Source organism: Rhyacophila brunnea, unplaced genomic scaffold, assembly GCF_057557595.1.
Source record: "Rhyacophila brunnea isolate RB1 unplaced genomic scaffold, BYU_Rbru_1.0 scaffold_15, whole genome shotgun sequence".
Lineage (NCBI taxonomy): Eukaryota > Metazoa > Arthropoda > Insecta > Trichoptera > Rhyacophilidae > Rhyacophila > Rhyacophila brunnea.
In genome coordinates, this window is record NW_028232806.1 from 6,682,487 (window position 1) to 6,691,537 (window position 9,051).

Sequence of the window (9,051 nt, forward strand, 5' to 3'; positions counted from 1 at the left end):
ACCAGATAATGCACGAAAGTTTACCAGATCAAATTATACCATTAAACGTTCAAAGAAGACTGAAAAACGGTAAGTAAATTTTGATTTTCAAACGTTTTACGACAGTTAGCATCTTAGAACCTCAGGGCTGTGCCTTGGCTGTTCATATTTTAAGTTCAGTTTTAAAACTGCATAATATCGTGTAAACTGGTTCAGTCATCTATATTTTTTTATATATTTTTATTCAAAAATATTGTTATGTTTGCTTAGTTACCTATTTAATTCTAATATCATAAAACTCAAAATAAATTCATAAACCCAATTATAATTTTCAAATTATTAAGTGTTAGTTGTAAATATGAAATAAGTTATACATTTATATTGTTTTTTTTTTCGGGTGCCGGACAAAATCCCGAAGGCCGAAACCCCGAAAAATAAAAAAATATAAACAGTAATAATTTTCAACCAGCGGCACCCCAATAGGCGGCGCTTTTCCTCGATTGTATAATTTAACAAGATAAATAAAATAGTTATATAAAAACTATTATTAATTATAAAATGAAGCAAGAAAATAATTTTCAACCAGCGGCACCCCAATAGGCGGCGCTTTTTTTAGAGTGTGTAAACTCAAAATAAATTCATAAACCCAATTATAATTTTCAAATTATTAAGTGTTAGTTGTAAATATGAAATAAGTTATACATTTATATTGTTTTTTTTTTCGGGTGCCGGACAAAATCCCGAAGGCCGAAACCCCGAAAAATAAAAAAATATAAACAGTAATAATTTTCAACCAGCGGCACCCCAATAGGCGGCGCTTTTCCTCGATTGTATAATTTAACAAGATAAATAAAATAGTTATATAAAAACTATTATTAATTATAAAATGAAGCAAGAAAATAATTTTCAACCAGCGGCACCCCAATAGGCGGCGCTTTTTTTAGAGTGTGTAATTTAACAAGATAATTAGAATAGTTATATAAAAACTATTATTAATTATGGAATGATGCAACAAAATAATTTTCAACCAGCGGCACCCCAAAAGGCGGCGCTTTTTCTCGATTGTATATTTTAACTAGATAATTAAAATAGTAGTATTTAAAACTATTATTAATTATTGAATAAAGTAACAAAATAATTTTCAACCAGCGGCACCCCAAAATATTTTTATAATTATTTCATAATTAATAATAGTTTTTATATAACTATTTTGATTATCTTGTTAAATTATACAATCGAGAAAAAGCGTCCCCTTTCGGGGTGCCGCTGGTTGAAAATTATTTTGTTGCTTGATTCCATAATTATGAATAGTTTTTTTTATAACTATTTTAATTATCTTGTTAAATTACACATTCAAGAAAAAGCGCCGCCTATTGGGGTACCGCTGGTTGAAATTATTTTTTTGCTTCATTCCATAATTAATATTAGTTTTTAATACTACTATTTTAATTATCTAGATAAATTATACAATCGAGAAAAAGCGCCGCCTTTTGGGGTGCCGCTGGTTGAAAATTATTTTGTTGCTTCATTCCATAATTAATAACAGTTTTATATAACTATTTTAATTATCTTGTTAAATTACACACCCAAGAAAAAGCGCCGCCTATTGGGGAACCGCTGGTTGAAAATTAATACTGTTTATATTTTTTTATTTTTCGGGATTTCGGCCTTCGGGATTCCGGCCATTCGGAATTTCGGCCATTCGGGATTTTGGGTTTCGGGATGTCGGCATTTGGGATTTCGTCCGGCACCCATTTTAACACAACCCTGTTTGTTAGAATACAAAACAAACCAATCGAATACAAAACAAAACTGTCCATCTCCAAAAGTATTTATTTCAAACCTGGTCAAATCCAGATGATACAAAACAAACATAGCCATCTCCAACATAAAATCGTAAATATCTTGTTTGTTAAAGATTCGCGATTATTGAGCATTGTTTAAATCCTATCTTTTAAATAAAATATAATCATAAATTATGAAATTATTAACTTACGGGTTCAAATTAACCACAAAAACAAAAAAGTTGATTTACTCAGTTTCACTTGTGATGGAGATGGCTACGTTTGTCTTTTAGTGTCACATTTATTGTACATAGGTAGGTACTTACTTACGGTATTAAAATTGAAAATAGTATTTGTTGCCAATGTGCATTTTTTCATTTTAAGCAATTCATTTTTTTCAGAATTTATTAGTTAACTATGAAATTTTGATAGGGGGAGCATGGAGATTTTTGAAGCGTTGAAGTGGGGCATGGCACAAATAAGGTTGGCAAACACTGCACTAATCACATACAATCTTTGCATGCCACCTGGCTCATAACAAATCATTTGACTGTCCGTGGTTCTATTGAATTTAAGTAAAATGAGTAGCCAAAAATGTAAAACAGGTCCGAATTCGTGAATATAAAGAGTCTTGGAAAAAATCGTATTTCTGTATTGAACGCGAAAACAATATACTTAATATGTTTAAAATGCACATTAACAGTTCTTTTAGGCTTTTAGGGAGTGCGTCCTAATAAATCATTACACAAAAAGGCACCCAGAATACGATCAAATTTACGCATAGGCACAACAAACATTCCAGTAGAATTTGAAACATTAGGTCGTTTAGGACAATAAACTGGACTTTGTATACCTCATCATGTTAATTTGTGAAAAATTGTATTGGTCGTAGTTAAGTGCATCTTTAAGAAGTAATGGCAGTGAATGAAATAGGTGTGTGGTTAGACTCTTGGATTGTTCGAAAAATCGGGATCACAAATTATGTAAGTAAGATATTATTGTGTCATATTGTTTAATTTCGTGTGGTCACCAGAGTGACTTTTATTTCTTGTATAGATTGCTCTGTTTGAAGACGGAGCGTTAAAAATACTCTCTTCTATACTTTAGAAGTCAAAACTTGGACGCCCACAGAAAAGAAAAATAAGAGTTCCCTGATGCTGCCCTTGCATTAAAGATATAGGCAAGTCTTAGATTAAAGAATAAGGTAGGTATTTAATGTGTTTCAATTGAAAATTTAAAAGTTCTAGTGTGGATTATAATTAGTACGTTATTAACTCACTATATTTAGGCACGTACCTTAACTTTATTGAAATAATGTGTAGGAACTTGCAAAAAAAATAAGTTTCTCGTTTTATAAACTAATACTACAATAATATGTACTTACCTACATTCCAATGTAAAATAGCTTCGACCCTTACCTACCTTACAATCCTAAAAATATATTTTTTTTGAATATACATTATTGTATAGGTAAATCGTTTTACAGTGGCACCATGGGTACGGCAAATGCGGATTGCAGTAGTAGTGGTATTGTTTGCTAGCATTGAAACAGGCATTGTCGCAAGCAATTCAATACACGCGCGAATCGCCTATGGTGCCACTGTAGAATGATTTACCTATACATAAATGGGACAAGGCAATAAATCTTACCCTAACCCCAGTGCATTTTTTTGTATACAATTTTATTTTTTTATCACCATTGATGGAAAAGGTCTATCAGTGCATTTTGAAGGCCATACTGTCTTGAAAAAAGGTTATTTCTCAAATATTTTGTCTTACACTATCACTATTTCACAAAAAAACTTAAGTATGTACATAAACGAAGGGGTCATTGGAAACCCAGAGATTCTAAACAAGTAAAATTATTTTTTAATAATACAAATATTAATTTATATTTATTTATCAATTAATTTTTCCTCAATTTTAATTAAATCCGAACTGGAATGTAATAATATTAAGTAGGAGGCTTGAAGATTTAACGAACCGGTACGCTATCCTCGAGGTTTTTACGAATAGGAACGCCATCCTCGGGAATTCACGAACTGGAGCTATGCTCCGGTGCATTCTGGTCCTATCCGAGGGCTGTGGATGATTGATGATTGTAAAAGTTTGTTTAGTTAAAATTGTGCTATATTTACGACCCTACTCAGGGAAAAAACATTATGTGTGATTAATTTATTACCACTTGTGAAGTGTTCTATACTTCGCGTCAAACACGAGCGTGACGAAAAACAAAATGCGCACCTTGCAGTGCTCCATAGACATAAAGGCAAAATGGTGGATCTGTTCTAAATGGTAAGTGATTGTATAGAATTTATTTGTTCGGATATTTTTGACATTATGACTGATTTATTACGGTTTTTTAGTGTTGTAAAATAATCTGAACATGCTAGGTGCCTAAAGTCATAAAACTCATTTTTTATTGCCATTTTTATTATGAAACACAGAAGTTAAGGGGGGACATGCTTAGCGTAGGCCAAAATGGAGCTTTTGTTCTATTTTCAAAGCATGATCCTGGACATACCTTAAACGTTGTAGATAATATATTTATATAATTTTGAAGCCTTATTATCCTTTATATTTATTTTAAACATTTGATGACTGCATAAAGTATTTTTATTACATAAAACAGTATTCTTTTAAACCTCTTGCTCTAATGTTTTAGAATATAGTCATATTTTGGTACATAACTGTGCAGTGGTGTTAAGATTTTTTACATTTATTAATTTTTTAACGCATTTAATTTAAATGAAGAAGTAGAAAAAAAAAGAAGAAAAATTTTAGTTAAAGAGGAAAAATACTTTATGCAGTCATCAAATGAATACGTGTATTAATTAAGGCGCTAAGTACCAAAAATAAAAAATCTGACATTTTTATAGAAAAGTGTTCTACATACTAACGCCAATAACTTCAACTATGGTCTAAGTGCCTCAAGCAAGTCAAAAAAATACAGCAAAATATTTAAACCTGCCGACGTTGTAAGTCCGTTGGCCTGTTTTATTTATAATGGTGTAAATAGCACTACAGTGGTCAACCTCATTCAATATGAAATGGCTGACGATGGTGTGTTGACACTTGCGAGTTCTTAATACCTAAAATTATAGAAGCTGCCGTGATTGCTTCACACTGTAAAACCACATTTTTCAAAAGGTCTGCTTCATGAAATTTTACTGCAATGACTCGGTATTTTGTAACTACAGGCAATACTACTTTTTGGTACTTAGAGCCTTAATTAATACACGTATTCAAATGTTTAAAATAAATATAAAAGATAATAAGGCTTCAAAATTATACAAATAGATTATCTACAACATTTAAGGTATGTCCAGGATCATGCTTTGAAAATAGAAAAAAGCTCCATTTTGACCCACGCTGAGCACGTCCGCCCTTAAACAAAACAAAAAAATGACTCGCGGAGAGAGAATTTGTCATACTAATATAGGCCGCGTGTACTGGGTTAAAAAGCTCATTAGAAAATTTTCCTCTGAATTTAGAGACCAAACAAACAATAACATAGAGTGAAAGCCAGAGTATTTTGTTCCTGCTTGCCTAGTGAACAAAATCCACATAACAAGTTTAAACCAAGAGCTGGAATATAGAACACTGCGAGCGAATGCTCTCTGTTCAGATGTATTGAAAGTTTTTCTATATTATGCAAACCATTTTGAGGAACCATGTACCTTTTGTAGGAAGCTGAGAATAGATTTTTTTCTTTGACAACCCATAGCAGCCGCAATCTCATCCCATAAATTTTGTTTTTTGGTTCTTGATACATACAGTCCATTTTGAGTGCAACAATACTAAATACACAAAAGTGTGGAATGGAGGGAGTGGAATTTTGGTAATTTTTTTGTTCAGCTTCATCACCGAACGTTGTACAGACAATTGTACGGCACACGGGCAAACTAAGTGACTCGTCTAGTAAGTGGCTTTATTATGGGTGTTCGCACGTCTAGCTTGGCGCAGGCAAGATCGTACATACGGCGGGCTCTTCCCATACTGCACGCATAGAGATGTCCGCACTGAATGGACGGGCGCGAACGCGCGAGTAACGGGTGTCTCAAACCATCATGAGCTTGCCGCGCGCGTCTGGTGCATTTGTGGTATTATTTTCGCAAAGCATAGATAGTGCGAAGTATACGTTTTATAACTTTGCACTTTTTACTACACTGTTACGCCTCTTTGCCTTATTACGTCGCATAAAATTATATCAAATGATATTCACTTGTATTATAATATGTAGTACTACTCATCAGCAACATCTTCTTGGCTACGTGTTAAAACTGTGAACTAACATGCTCCGCCCATTTTTAACTGCACTTTCATTATAAACTTACAAGCTCCTCCCATTTAGTAGACAACAGCGCCTAAAAGCGTAGCCAAGATGTTGCAGAAGAGGAATCAACAAATAGATAATATTATATGTAAAAATAATGTTTAAATTTCAATAATTCTGAACACATAATATTGTATACATCTTACATACATATATTTATAAAGGTACTTAAAAAATGAGGGGGGGGGGCAAACTTTTTGGATGAAGGGCCAAATTCAAGAATTTAAAATGAGTAAAATACCATTTTTCGATATACAATATTTATTATCACGAAAAATACAAAAAAATGAATGAGAAGAATGAAACTGTTGTACATTTTTTTTTAAATTCATGTGTTAATTTTGTAGTTAATATTCTCAAAACTGCTTGTAAATGGGCATCGGAGATATTTGATCGTAAAGATTTTTTATTGAGGTTCATGATCGAAAATGTTTGTTCACATATCGTCGGTGTTTTGTAAAAAGGGCGAATTAACCAAAATGCTACTTTACAGGAGGAGGATTTTTAACGTTTATTTATTTGTTTTTTACCTGTAGATGATTATAAATATCTAACAAGTTTATAATAAAGCTTAGAAAGAATACTATCATTATAATAGGTATTATGATATAATATTTTAAAAGGCCTAATATGTCACATTTTCTTTTTATTTCGTAATTTTAATTAATTTAATTTTAGTCGATTATCGTTTTAGAGTACTTTCCTGTGGAGATAAAAATTCGCCGTTTTTACACAACAAAGCTAGTGGGGTACATATTGTATTTTCATTAAAATCTCGATTTCGCCAAAATGGTTGATTCGCCCTTTTTACAATATATAGGTTGATCCAAAAATAACGAACATTTTTCTTGCATAATCTTTAAGTTGGTCGAATTTGTCTGAATTAAGGGCATTGTAAAATTTTGAGATTTCTTTACGACGATGCAATTTTCTTAAATCAGTGTCACCCTGCAGATCAATAATCAAAAGTTGTAGCTCTGTCGGTACACTATCAACATCTATTGAAAATGGATCGCGTACTATTGCTAAACTTGTCTCAATTTTTCGGAAGTCACCAAATCTTTGTGAAACATCGTCATTCAGAGCTTTAATAATTTTACCATATTCTTCAAATTTATATTTTGGTATATTCAGCAACTTCAAAGTTGGAAAGTGGTCCACGTTGTTATTCGATATTTGTCGAAGGAATAACTTGAGTTTTAATTGAAATCCATTCAAACTTTTTACCATAATATCATGGACATATATATTTTTTCCTTGCAACGCGGAGTTAAAAGTATTTAAATGTGTCACGATGTTCAACGTAGAAAATAGTGGTTACATAGTGTGAGACGAGACGCAAGGAAGACGTACTGAGATAATACATTTTCGAAACAACAAATTCTTCAAATTTTAATCAATTGTCAATATTTTTTAAAAAATTATGAAAAAGTTATTCGTAATCAGAAGTACAATTAATGATGGAAGGCCGCAAAAAAATACCCGGCGGGCCACATGCGGCCCGCAGTTTGCCCTCCCCTGCTCTATACTGTGTTCTTCCTACTCTCTTACTTTATATCTTGTTAGGCTTAACTATATTATAATTTATGTGGAAACTTTGCTGGCTGCAATATCTTTTTTCGAATCTATTTTTATACATATTTGTAATCTATGTAATCTAAAATATAAACAAAATATTTTTAGAATTTATTACATCATTTCTATCCTGGAGCCGGAGTGCAAAGTTATGAAGCGTATACTCAATAAAACTACACTACAGGCACGACTACCATTTCGCCAGTAACCATTCACACCGTATGAACCGAAAAGTCATTTCTAAGGTTTTGCCTTCTGGCACGGCACTATGCACACTCACCAATGGCACATACTTAATCCTTTACTTAGTAGGTAATAAGGTCTTTACCTTCTTTTATTGTATACATTTACTAAATAAACAGGAATTAACTGTATTAGTTGACGGTGTATATTTACCATTGGTGGTGTCTGAAGATGCCGAAAGGCGAAACTCGGGTCGCAAAAATGCTTAAATCAATTAGAATATAATCAAAGTTTTGCCATTTCAAATAGGAATTTTCCAGCAAAAACTTTTGTGTTTATGGTTTCCTATCCCTAATTTGACGCTGAACACGACCAAACGCGCGCGGGCTACTACGGCCAAGTGCTTGGAGCCGTGTTCTGTTGCTGTTGGAAAAGGGCTGAGAACAATGCTAAGTGAAGGTTATCCATAATGACTGGTTTTGAACAATAAAGGTGTTCTTTCGTCGATTTGGTTCCAAAATATGTAAGAAAACACCTTTTTGGTTTGAAATAATTTATTATTTTTAATAATAAAAAAACATGTCACTTTACATCCAAAGCTAGGTACTTATTTTTTTCATAAGAAAAAGATCACTTTCTGGAATACACAAGAAATCACAGAAACAATAACTTATTTGTATGTTATTTTTCTTTTCGAATCAGAATGAGAAAAACTATAGAATTGAAATTTTGTGACATGCCAGATTATTTAAATCAATGTATTTTATATAGTTGTCATAAAAGGCTGTCAAGTTGTCCCTGTTAAAATATTAACAAAAATATTCAATTTTTTGTGACCATTATAGTATTTATAACCTTTATCTATAATGCTAAAAATAATGTATATTGTAAAGCTACAAAAACAACCCTTTTCTTCTTGTGAGATTCTTGAATATACATAATATATGGAAAATGGTTTATAAAAACTCTTCAAATAATGAAAATTAGTGGTTTGATTGTATATTTTTGGCAATCCCTCCTTGTCAGTATAATAGCCATAACGAATGATGCCGAAGGGCACATTTTACAGCAACCAAACCACACCACACACTTTCTATACTATAAAACCAAACAGAAGTACATAATGTAAATGGAATCTTTGCGAACTTATGAAAAATGACCGATGCGAATTAAAAATAGGTATTTAGGATTTTT

The 9,051-nt window shown here is 32.2% G+C and overlaps 1 protein-coding gene across 1 annotated transcript in view; it reads right to left on the minus strand.

The window, feature by feature from the left end:
• D12 (YEATS domain containing 2 homolog D12) overlaps positions 1 to 9,051 on the minus strand; it is a 440,970-nt gene that overhangs the window by 167,602 nt on the left and 264,317 nt on the right. The gene's annotated exons all lie outside the window — the stretch shown is intronic.